The sequence below is a fragment of the Rana temporaria genome, chromosome 9, assembly GCF_905171775.1.
Source record: "Rana temporaria chromosome 9, aRanTem1.1, whole genome shotgun sequence".
Classification (NCBI taxonomy): domain Eukaryota; kingdom Metazoa; phylum Chordata; class Amphibia; order Anura; family Ranidae; genus Rana; species Rana temporaria.
Window position 1 is genome coordinate 3161718 of NC_053497.1, and position 12268 is coordinate 3173985.

General features: G+C 47.4%; 1 protein-coding gene across 2 annotated transcripts in view; it reads left to right on the forward strand.

Annotated features, from left to right (window-relative positions):
- Positions 1–12268, forward strand: part of LOC120913016 (relaxin receptor 1-like) — a 219493-nt gene that overhangs the window by 105698 nt on the left and 101527 nt on the right. The window lies entirely within an intron of this gene.

Consider the following 12268-nt stretch of genomic DNA (forward strand, 5'->3'; position numbering starts at 1 on the left):
CGAGTGAGGATTATTCAAAATACAGCGCTCGTATTGCGAAACGCTCATTAACCGCGTTACTGGCAATCCGAGATTCCACTGTATACTGTATGAGCTTGTTGGACATCTAATTCTAAAATTATGGCCATTAATATAGAGTTGGCCCTCTTTTGTGACTATACCATCCTCCACTCTTTTGGGAAGACTTTCCACAAGATTTTGGAGGATGTCTGTGGGAATTTGTCCCGTTTGTGAGGTCAAGTACTGGTGTTGGATCAGAAGACCTGGCTCACAATCAGCAATCTAATTCATCCCAAAGGTGTTCAGTAGGTTTGAGGTCATCACTCTGTGCAGGATAATCGAGGTCCTCCACACCAAAGTGGTCAAACCAAATCTTCATAGGGCTGGTGACACTTTTCTAAGAAGGCTTTCTACAAAATTTTGAATGGTGTCTTTGGAATGTTTGTGCTCCTTCAGTCGAAAGAAGCCTTTATGATGACAGGTACTGACTTGGCTCACTATCAGCATCGCGATCCATCTCAAAGGTGTTCAGTAGGGTTGAGGTCCGGGCTTAGTGCAGGACACTTGCGTTCTTCCATACCAAAATAGTCAAACCATGTGTTTATGAAGCTGTCTCCACTCTTCTGGAAATGAAAGGGTTTCGTACAAAACCTTGGATTGTGCTTGTGGAAATTTGTGCCCATTCGGCCAAAGGAGCATTGGTGAGGTCAGGAATTGATATTGGATGAGAAGACTTGGCTCGGAACCCATTTCATCCCAAAGGTGATCAGTAGAGTTGAGGCCAGAGCTCTGAGCAGGACACTCAAATTCCTCCACACCAAATTGGTCAAACCAAATCTTCATGGAGCTAGTGCCACTCTTCTGAGAAGGCTTTATACAAAATGATGGAGTGGTCCTGTGTGTCTCTGTTTGAATATTTGTGCTCCTTCAGCCAAAGAAGCATTTATGAGATCAGGTACTGAGTTATCTTTCTATCGGCATCCCAGTCCATCTCAAAGGTGTTCAGTAAGGTTGAGGTCAAGGCTCAGTTCCTTCACACCAAACTGATCAAACCATGTATATATGAAGCTGTCTCCACTTTTCTAGAAATGGAAGGGCTTCCTACAAAACTATGGATTGTGTCTGTGGAAATTTGTGCCCATTCGGCCAAAAGAGCATTGGTGAGGTCAGGTATTGATATTGGATGAGAAGACTTGGCTTGGAACCCATTTCATCCCAAAGGTGTTCAGTAGAGATGAGGTCAGGACTCGGTGCAGGACATTTGAGTTACTCCACACCAAACTGGTCAACCCATGTCTATATGAAGCTGTCTCCACTCCTCTGGAAATGGAAGGGTTTCGTACAAAACCTTGGATTGTTTTTGTGGAAATTTGTGCCCATTTGGCCAAAGGAGCATTGGTGAGGTCATGTACCGATACTGGATAAGAAGACTTGGCTCAACGTATTTTATCCCAAAGGCGTACAGTAGGGGTGAGGTCATGGCTCTCACTAAAAAGATACCAGAGCTGCTTGTTAGGGGAACCCTATAAGGACACTCAAGTTTCTCCACACCAAATTGGTCAAACCAAATCTTCATGGAGCTAGTGCCACTCATCTGAGAAGGCTTTATACAAAATGATGGAGTGGGCCTGTGTGTCTCTGTCTGAATATCTGTGCTCCTTCAGCCAAAAGAGCATTTATGAGGTCAATCTTTCTATCGGCATCCCAGTCCATCTCAAAGGTGTTCAGTAGGGTCGGTTGCCGACAGGGCTCAGTTCAGGACACTCAAGTTCCTTCACACTAAACTGGTCAAACCATGGCTATATGAAGCTGTCTCCACTCCTCTGGAAATGGAAGGGTTTCGTACAAAACCTTGGATTGTGTTTGTGGAAATTTGTGCCCATTCGGCCGAAGGAGCATTGGTGAGGTCAGTAGTTGATACTGGACGAGAAGACTTGGCTCACAACCCATTTCATGCCAAAGGCGTTCAGTAGGGTTGGTTGAGGTCAGGGCTCAGTGCAGGACATTTGAGTTCCTCCACACCAAGCTGGTCAACTCATGTCTATATGAAGCTGTCTCCACTCCTCTGGAAATGGAAGAGTTTCGCACAAAACCTTGGATTGTGTTTGTGGAAATTTGTGCCCATTCGGCCGAAGGAGCATTGGTGAGGTTAGAAATTGAAACTGGACGAGAAGACTTGGCTCACAACCCATTTCATCCCAACGGCATTTAGTAGGGTTGAGGTCATGGCTTTAAGGGGACTCGTGTTTAATAACTTGGATGAGCAGATTTTTGTTATATTTTATGCTGTGGACTTGCTGAAGAAAAAGTCTTTTTTTTTACTGATCTATATATTTGGAATTCTTTCCCCAGACAGATACGTATTCGGTGGGGGGCTGTGGTGGTATGTATGTGCAGTGTAGCGTTGGCATGTGTCGGAGAAGAAGTGTGAATACTTTCAAGTGTGCCGTTTTCTTCACTGAATCTTTCACATATTTATTGTATTTTTGCTGAACGCTTTGAGATTCGTAAGGCTGGTTCTGTTATTCACATCGATACAAAAATAAAGCGAAGAGAAATAAATCAAGAGTTACTGCCGGCCGGCTGTGAAAGCAAAGACATCTTGAAGAGGCTTGTTTTGGACTCTGCTTTGTGTTACCAGTCCTCTTACCATCTGCATTCCGGAGGCTCACAGTGGGGGACTCGGGGGGCCTCTGTGGAGTTTTTCAGCGATGGGAATGAAGATCTGCTTATCTGTAGGAACAGGTCTTCCAAAGTAGATAGGAAATGGAAATGTGAGTGTTTTGGACATATTGATGCTCATTTAACATCAGAAAGTTATCTCCATATGGGCAATTGGGGAAATCACCATGAGATCCCTACCATGCATGCGTGTTACCACTATCCCATTGTGTTTTCTGTCATCACGTTGTTGGGTTCAGGTCTATCGATCGTGTTTTCTGTCATCACGTTGTTGGGTTCAGGTCTATCGATCGCGTTTTCTGTCATCACGTTGTTGGGTTTAGGTCTATCGATCGTGTTTTCTGTCATCACGTTGTGTTCAGGTCTATCGATCGTGTTTTCTGTCATCACGTTGTTGGGTTCAGGTCTATCGATCGCGTTTTATATCATCACGTTGTTGGGTTCAGGTCTATCGATCGTGTTTTCTGTCATGACGTTGTTGGGTTCAGGTCTATTGATTGCGTTTTATATCATCACGTTGTGTTCAGGTCTATCGATCGTGTTTTCTGTCATCACATTGTTGGGTTCAGGTCTATCGATCGTGTTTTCTGTCATCACGTCGTTGGGTTCAGGTCTATCGATCGTGTTTTCTGTCATCACGTTGTTGGGTTCAGGTCTATCGATCGCGTTTTCTGTCATCACGTTGTTGGGTTCAGGTCTATCGATCGTGTTTTCTGGCAGAAAATTTCAGAAATGTACACTTTATAAGATTTATAGCAACTTACCAATTCCATAGCTAATGATTTCATGCCACCATGCTATGTCCAAAAATGTCCTTGGCCTTCTTCCTGACGAAGCCTGCGCTGATAGGCGGGTGACACGTAGAGATTATGATGTCATCGTGCCTCGAAGCCCTTGGCGGCCACCGCTTCTCAATCCATATTTTGACAGAGATAGTAAATCAGGGCCATTGATTTCACACCACTATGCTATGTCCAAAAATGTCCTTGGCATTCTTCCTGATGAAGCCTGCACTGATTAGCGGGTGAAACGTGTAGATGTATTGACGTCATCATTAGAGTTGAGCGAACCCGAACTGTAAAGTTCGGGTTCGGTACGGACTTTGGGTTTTTCCCGGACCCGAACCCGAATGATTGCTGAAAGTTCGGGTCCGGGTTCGGAGTTCGCTAAAAACAAAAATGCGCGGAAGTCCCCCCAAATTCAATAACCAGACCCTTTAGGTCTGGTATGGATATTAAGGGAAACCCCACCGTCAATTTAAAAAAAAATGACGTGGGGTTCCCCCTAAATATCCATAACCAGGCCCTTCAGGTCTGGTGTGGATTTTAAGGGGAACTCCACCCCAAATTAAAAAAAAATGGCATGGAGTTCCCCCTAAAATCCACACCAGACCCCTTTTCCGAGCACGTTGACCTGGCCGGCCGCAGAAAAGAGGGGGGGACAGAGTGCGGCCCCCCCCTCTCCTGAACCGCACCAGGCCACATGCCCTCAACATTGGGAGGGTGCTTTGGGGTGCCCCCCAAAGCACCTTGTCCCCATGTTGATGGGGACAAGGGTCTCATCCCCACAACCCTTGCCCGGTGGTTGTGGGGGTATGCGGGCAGGGGGCTTATCAGAATCTGGAAGACCCCTTTAACAAAGGGGACCCCCAGATCCTGACCCCCCCCCCCCTGTGTGAAATGGTAATGGGGTACACTGTACCTCTACCATTTCACGAAGGAAGTGTAAAAAGTTAGTTTCAGAAAAAAAACACACACACCATAGAACAAATTACTTTATTAAACCAAATAAAAATCCAGCGGTGAAAATAGACGATCGGTGCTGCTCGCTGCTCCATCGTTGTCTATCCAGCGCCGGGTGATGTGTCCAGCGACGGGTGATGTGTCCAGCTATTGGTCCAGCGATGAGAACATCCATCCGTTCAGAGCACAGCTCAGCGAATGACGCGCCAATGCTTTGACGTTTCTTTTATAGGGGAGGCGGCCACGCGTCACGTGACCCTGTCCCCCTCTGACGCACACTCTGCTACGTCACTGGGATAGCCCAGACAAGCCCCTTGTCTGGGCTGTCCCAGTGACGTAGCAGAGTGTGCGTCAGAGGGAGACGGGGTCACGTGACGCGTGGCCGCCTCCCCTATAAAAAAAACGTCAAAGCATTGGCGCGTCATTCGCTGAGCTGTGCTCTGAATGGATGGATGTTCTCATCGCTGGACCAATAGCTGGACACATCACCCGTCGCTGGACACATCACCCGGCGCTGGATAGACAACGATGGAGCAGCGAGCAGCACCGATCGTCTATTTTCACCGCTGGATTCTTATTTGGTTTAATTAATAAAGTAATTTGTTCTACGGTGTGTGTGTTTTTTTTTCTGAAACTAACTTTTTACACTTCCTTCGTGAAATGGTAGGGGTACAGTGTACCCCATTACCATTTCACACGGGGGGGTCAGGATCTGGGGGTCCCCTTTGTTAAAGGGGTCTTCCAGATTCTGATAAGCCCCCTGCCCGCATACCCCCACAACCACCGGGCAAGGGTTGTGGGGATGAGACCCTTGTCCCCATCAACATGGGGACAAGGTGCTTTGGGGGGCACACCAAAGCACCCTCCCAATGTTGAGGGCATGTGGCCTGGTGCGGTTCAGGAGAGGGGGGGGCGCACTCTGTCCCCCCCTCTTTTCTGCGGCCGGCCAGGTCAACGTGCTCGGATAAGGGGTCTGGTTATGGATATTTAGGGGGAACCCCACGTCATTTTTTTTTTTAATTGATGGCGGGGTTCTCCTTAATATCCATACCAGACCTAAAGGGTCTGGTTATTGAATTTGGGGGGACCTCCGCGCATTTTTTTTTTTCTTTTTACTAAAAGTCTGTGTCCTATTGACTTCAATGGGGTTCGGAGTTCGGGTTCGGGTTCCCGAACCCGAACTTTTTTTTTTAAAGTTCGGGTTCGAACCCGAACATCCAGGTTTTACTAAAAGTCTGTGTCCTATTGACTTCAATGGGGTTCGGAGTTCGGGTTCGGGTTCCCGAACCCGAACTTTTTTTTTTAAAGTTCGGGTTCGAACCCGAACATCCAGGTGTCTGCTCAACTCTAGACTCATCATGCCTCGAAGCCCTTGCCGGCCACCGCTTCTCAATCCATATTTTGACAGAGATAGTAAATCAGGGCCATTGATTTCACGCCACCATGCTATGTCCAAAAATGTCCTTGCCATTCTTCCTGATGAAGCATGCGCTGATTGGCGGGTGAAACGCGTAGAGATTTTGATGTCATCATGCCTGGAAGCCGTTGCTGGACACCGCTTCTCTATCCATGCAGGGTGGGGGGCGTTACAGCTCTGACGGGATCTTTCTGATTGTCACCCCAGGTGATTCTATGGGGAAGATCAAGCTCATGTGGCTACAGGTGGAAGCAACGGGGAGTATCGGCAAACTGAGTTGGTTTTATGTTGCCTTCTCCTCTTCATGATGAAGGAGCGGTGAGATTTGGTGAGCCTTTTTGTGCAGATGAATAAACCGTGTGATCCAAGCAGCGTGAATTATGCCGCGTGTGCACCGATGTCGTAAGCGGATTCCAATACCTTTGTTTATTTTCTACTGCCGCTGATGAGCGACTTCCTATTCTTTGCTGTGCGGCATAGATAGACTCTCCGGCTCGGCTTTGCCTCCATCGCCGCTATTGCTTCAATTATTTATCAGCAACTGTAATATATGAAGATAGTTTAAGATTTATAGTTCCAAACACGGAGTTTATTATGGATGAAATTCTCTGCTATGCGGATCAATTTGAACTCAAGAATCCTTGGCACATGTTGCTCCACTTCTATTATTATAGCATTGAATTGGCTTACACTAGAGATGTAAAATTCCCTGAAATTGTGAAGCCATAGGGAAAAAAACATTTTTTTTCCCTGCTTTTTTCAAAAATAATGGAAATTTTAAAAAAAAGACCTCAGTGTGGAGAAGTTTTAAAAATTGTCAGTCATTTTGTTACTCTGGGAAGGTGAAATATACACTAAACACAGATACGCCGCGTAAGTGTCAATGTGCGCCGTCGTATCTGTGCGCCGTACCCATAGAACTAGATACGCCTGAAAATAGGCTTCCTCCGACCGACATAAGTTTCCTACGCTGTCATATCTTGGACGCATATTTACGCTGGCCGCAAGGGGCGCTTCCATTGATTTACGCGTCGAATATGTAAATGAGCAAGATATGCCAAATCACGAACGTACTTACGCCCGTTTACAGTAATCTACGCCGTTAACGTAAGGCGTACGTCCGGCGTAAAGTTAAGCCACATAAAGCAGGTGTAAATCATGTTAGGGTATAGACCAGGGAACGGCCGTCGAATTTTACGTCGTTTACGTAAGTCGTACGTGAATAGGGCTGGGCGTAGGTTACGTCACGTCGTACGCATTGAGCCGTCGTATCTTAGGGAGTATATGCGACGTGATTCTGAGCATGCGCGCGCATGCAACGTTCGTTCGGCCCTTCATTTACATGGGGTCACGCTTCATTTTAATAGATCACGCCCACTACCTTCCTACTTTGAATTAGGCATGCTTACGCTGGGCAATTTACGTTACACCGGCGCAACAAAGGGAGCAAGTGCTTTGTGAATACTGTTCTTGCCTCTCTCTGTTACGTCGGCGTAGCACATATGAGATGCGCTACGCCCGCACAAAGATGCGCCGCTCTACGTGAATCCAGTCCTTTGTATCCGGGCAATTGTATTTTGACGGCCACAAGGTGGCTCTTCAATGCCGGGAGGACATCTATTGATGTCCTCGGCTTCTCTGGCCACTGGAGGGGCTCACGAGTGCCCGCCGCATCACTAAGGTGCGGATGCGCGTGCCTGGCGGCCACGATGTCCGCCAGGTACCCGCGATCGGTGGGGTTCGGAAATGCATGAAAAGGTCCAAGGACAGCATGGCTGACCTCTGCAAATCTTAGGTAGGAGGTTTGCCAAGGTCAGTTAAGCTGTCCTCTGGTCTTTTCGGCCGTTTCCGAGGCTCTCCGGCACCCCCCTCGGCTTATACTCGAGTCAATGTATCTGTCGGGTCTAGGTGTATTGCTCATGCAATACACCTAGAGGGCAATGAAGGGCATCGATCATGGACATGGCTAAACAAAGCCACAGATACCTGGTGCTTATCAACACAGCCATTGATCTCCGTGTCGGCACTAAATTTGAAAGCCGGAGCGTCAGTCCTTCGTTTTTAGGCGAGGCCGCGGCTTTGGCCTAGTCCGCGACCTTTTCCAAGGACGCTTCGGCCTATTCCGCAACCTTTTTTCCAGGACGCTTTGGCCTAGTCCGCCGAGCGCCGGTCCTAAGTTTTTAGGCGAGGCCGCGGCTTCGGCCTAGTCTACGACCTTTTCCCAAGACGCTTCGGCCTATTCTGCAACCTTTTTTCCAGGACGCTTCGGCCTAGTCCGCCGAGTGCCGGTCCTACGTTTTTAGGCGAGGCCGCGGCTTTGGCCTAGTCCACAACCTTTTCCCAGGACGTTTTGGCCTATTCCGCAACCTTTTTTCCAGGAAGCTTCGGCCTAGTCCGCAGAGCGCTGGTCCTACGTTTTTAGGCGGGGCTGCAGCTTCGCCCTAGTCCGCAAACTTTTCCCAGGATGCTTCGGCCTAGTCCGCAGAGCGCCGCTCCTACGTTTTTAGGCGAAGCCACAGCTTCGGCCTTGTCCGCAAACCTTTTCCCAGGACGCTTTGGCCTAGTCCACGGAGCGCCGCTCCTAAGTTTTTAGGCGAAGCCGCGGCTTCAGCCTTGTCCGCAAACTTTTCCCAGGATGCTTCGGCCTAGTCTGCGACCTTTTCCCAGGACGCTTCGGCCTAGTCCGCGGAGTGCCGGTCCTAAGTTTTTAGGCGAGGCCGCGGCTTCGACCTAATCCACGACCTTTTCCCCGGACACTTCGGTCTAGTCCGCGACCTTTTCCCAGGTTGCTTTGGCCTAGTCCGCAACCTTTTACCAGAACGCTTCGGCCTAGTCCACGACCTTTTCCCAGGACGCTTCGGCCTAGTCCGCGGAGTGTCGGTCCTAAGTTTTTAGGCGAGGCCGCGGCTTCGACCTAATCCACGACCTTTTCCCAGGACACTTCAGCCTAGTCCGCAACCTTTTCCCAGGACACTTCGGCCTAGTCCACAGAGCGCCGGTCCCAAGTTTTTAGGCGAGGCCAAGTTTTTTGGGGGCCAGCTCTATGACGAAGGGGTCCTGCACTCTCCTTGTGTTGTGAACCTGCAATAAACTCTCCGGCGTGCTGGCAAATATTTTCGTACCCAAATTTGAAAGCTCACCCAGGAATGTGTGTGATGGAAATAAGAAGTACATTTCTAACTTTAAGGTCTTGAACCGAAATTAATTAATTGTATCATTTGTAGTGCAAGTGTATCCATTGTCCTCCTTCTATCATATTTTGTTCTCGCATTATAAACGCATGACCGTTACACAATGTTCTGTAACATTTCCATGGGAATTGCTTTCATCTCGGAAAAATCCAGCTAGTTATTGAAACATTAAATAAATATTGACATTAATGCATTAGTAGGAAAACAGATGCGTCGTAAAATGGAGGAAACGGGTCATAAAGATGTTCCACGTAACGCGGCCTGCGCTGTGAGCGGCCATCATGGATATCATTATGCTCCGCTGCAAGTTCTGGTCTTGTTGAGCCAAATGTGTATTTACGTCTTTAGTAGACTGATGTGTATAAACAAGCAATAAAAAATGCACTCAAAGGTCTTGTTTGATACTATTTGGCTCCTAAGATTGGTCAACCATGAGGTTTGTTCACAGGGCGCAAATTGAGTAGCGGGGGGGGGGGGGGGCTGCCGTGATGAAGTGTGGGGGGGGGGGGTGTGAATTGAGAAGCAGGGGGGTGCTGCCGCCGCAAATTGAGGTCGGGGGGCTTTGGGTGCTAACGAACAAAAAAAAAGGGGGGGTGCCCTGGGGACCTCTGGGCCCCTTACAAAAAATAAAAATTAATTATTCAAAAAAAAAAAGGGGGTAGCCATCTGGGGACCTGTGGGCCCTTTAAGAAAAAGAAAAGAAATAAAAAAATATAAAGCAGAAGAAAGGAGGTTCTGATTCCTCTATATAGATCTTTATATCACTAGAGGGGTCTCCAGCAGGAGGAAGGAGGTCCTGATTTCTCTATATAGATCTTTATATCACTAGAGGGGTCATCATCAGGAGGAAGGAGGTCCTGATTCCTCTATATAGATCTTTATATCACTAGAGGGGGTCTCCAGCAGGAGGAAGGAGGTCCCGATTCCTCTATATAGATCTTTATATCACTAGAGGGGTCTTCATCAGGAGAAAGGGGGTCCTGATTCCTCTATATAGATCTTTATATCACTAGAGGGGTCTCCAGCAGGAGGAAGGAGGTCCTGATTTCTCTATATAGATCTTTATATCACTAGAGGGGGTCTCCAGCAGGAGGAAGGAGGTCCCGATTCCTCTATATAGATCTTTATATCACTAGAGGGGTCTTCATCAGGAGGAAGGAGGTCCTGATTCCTCTATATAGATCTTTATATCACTAGAGGGGTCTCCAGCAGGAGGAAGGAGGTCCTGATTTCTCTATATAGATCTTTATATCACTAGAGGGGTCACCAGCAGGAGGAAGGGGGTCCTGATTCCTCTACATAGATCTTTATATTACTAGAGGGGTCACCAGCAGGAGGAAGGAGGTCCTGATTCCTCTATATAGATCTTTATATCACTAGAGGGGTCTTCATCAGGAGGAAGGAGGTCCTGATTCCTCTATATAGATCTTTATATCACTAGAAGGGTCACCAGCAGGAGGGAGGAGGTCCTGATTCCTCTACATAGATCTTTATATCACTAGAGGGGTCACCAGCAGGAGGAAGGAGGTCCTGATTCCTCTATATAGATCTTTATATCACTAGAGGGGGTCACCAGCAGCAGGAAGGAGGTCCTGATTCCTCTCTATAGATCTTTATATCACTAGAGGGGTCTTCATCAGGAGGAAGGAGGTCCTGATTCCTCTATATAGATCTTTATATCACTAGAGGGGTCACCAGCAGGAGGAAGGGGGTCCTGATTCCTCTATATAGATCTTTATATCAGTAGAGGGGTCTTCATCAGGGGGAAGGAGGTCCTGATTCCTCTATATAGATCTTTATATCACTAGAGGGGTCTTCATCAGGAGGAAGGAGGTCCTGATTTCTCTATATAGATCTTTATATCACTAGAGGGGTCTCCAGCAGGAGGAAGGAGGTCCTGATTTCTCTATATAGATCTTTATATCACTAGAGGGGTCACCAGCAGGAGGAAGGAGGTCATGATTCCTCTATATAGATCTTTATATCACTAGAGGGGTCACCAGCAGGAGGAAGGGGGTCCTGATTCCTCTATATAGATCTTTATATCAGTAGAGGGGTCTTCATCAGGAGGAAGGAGGTCCTGATTCCTCTATAGATCTTTATATCACTAGAGGGGTCACCAGCAGGAGGAAGGAGGTCCTGATTCCTCTATATAGATCTTTATATCACTAGAGGGGTCTTCATCAGGAGGAAGGAGGTCCTGATTCCTCTATATAGATCTTTATATCACTAGAGGGGTCACCAGCAGGAGGAAGGAGGTCCTGATTCCTCTATATAGATCTTTATATCACTAGAGGGGTCTTCATCAGGAGGAAGGAGGTCCTGATTCCTCTATATAGATCTTTATATCACTAGAGGGGTCACCAGCAGGAGGAAGGAGGTCCTGATTCCTCTCTATAGATCTTTATATCACTAGAGGGGTCTTCATCAGGAGGAAGGAGGTCCTGATTCCTCTATATAGATCTTTATATCACTAGAGGGGTCACCAGCAGGAGGAAGGGGGTCCTGATTCCTCTATATAGATCTTTATATCAGTAGAGGGGTCTTCATCAGGGGGAAGGAGGTCCTGATTCCTCTATATAGATCTTTATTTCACTAGAGGGGTCTTCATCAGGAGGAAGGAGGTCCTGATTTCTCTATATAGATCTTTATATCACTAGAGGGGTCTCCAGCAGGAGGAAGGAGGTCCTGATTTCTCTATATAGATCTTTATATCACTAGAGGGGTCACCAGCAGGAGGAAGGAGGTCATGATTCCTCTATATAGATCTTTATATCACTAGAGGGGTCACCAGCAGGAGGAAGGGGGTCCTGATTCCTCTATATAGATCTTTATATCAGTAGAGGGGTCTTCATCAGGAGGAAGGAGGTCCTGATTCCTCTATAGATCTTTATATCACTAGAGGGGTCACCAGCAGGAGGAAGGAGGTCCTGATTCCTCTATATAGATCTTTATATCACTAGAGGGGTCTTCATCAGGAGGAAGGAGGTCCTGATTCCTCTATATAGATCTTTATATCACTAGAGGGGTCACCAGCAGGAGGAAGGAGGTCCTGATTCCTCTATATAGATCTTTATATCACTAGAGGTGTCACCGCGTTCTTGACGGGTCGAAAATTCAGAGAACTTTTGTGTGACCGTGTGAATGCAAGCCAAGCTTGAGCAGGAGTTCCGTCGGAAAAACCATCCAAGGTTTTTTTCCGACGCAAAATCCGATCGTGTGTACGCGGCATTAGA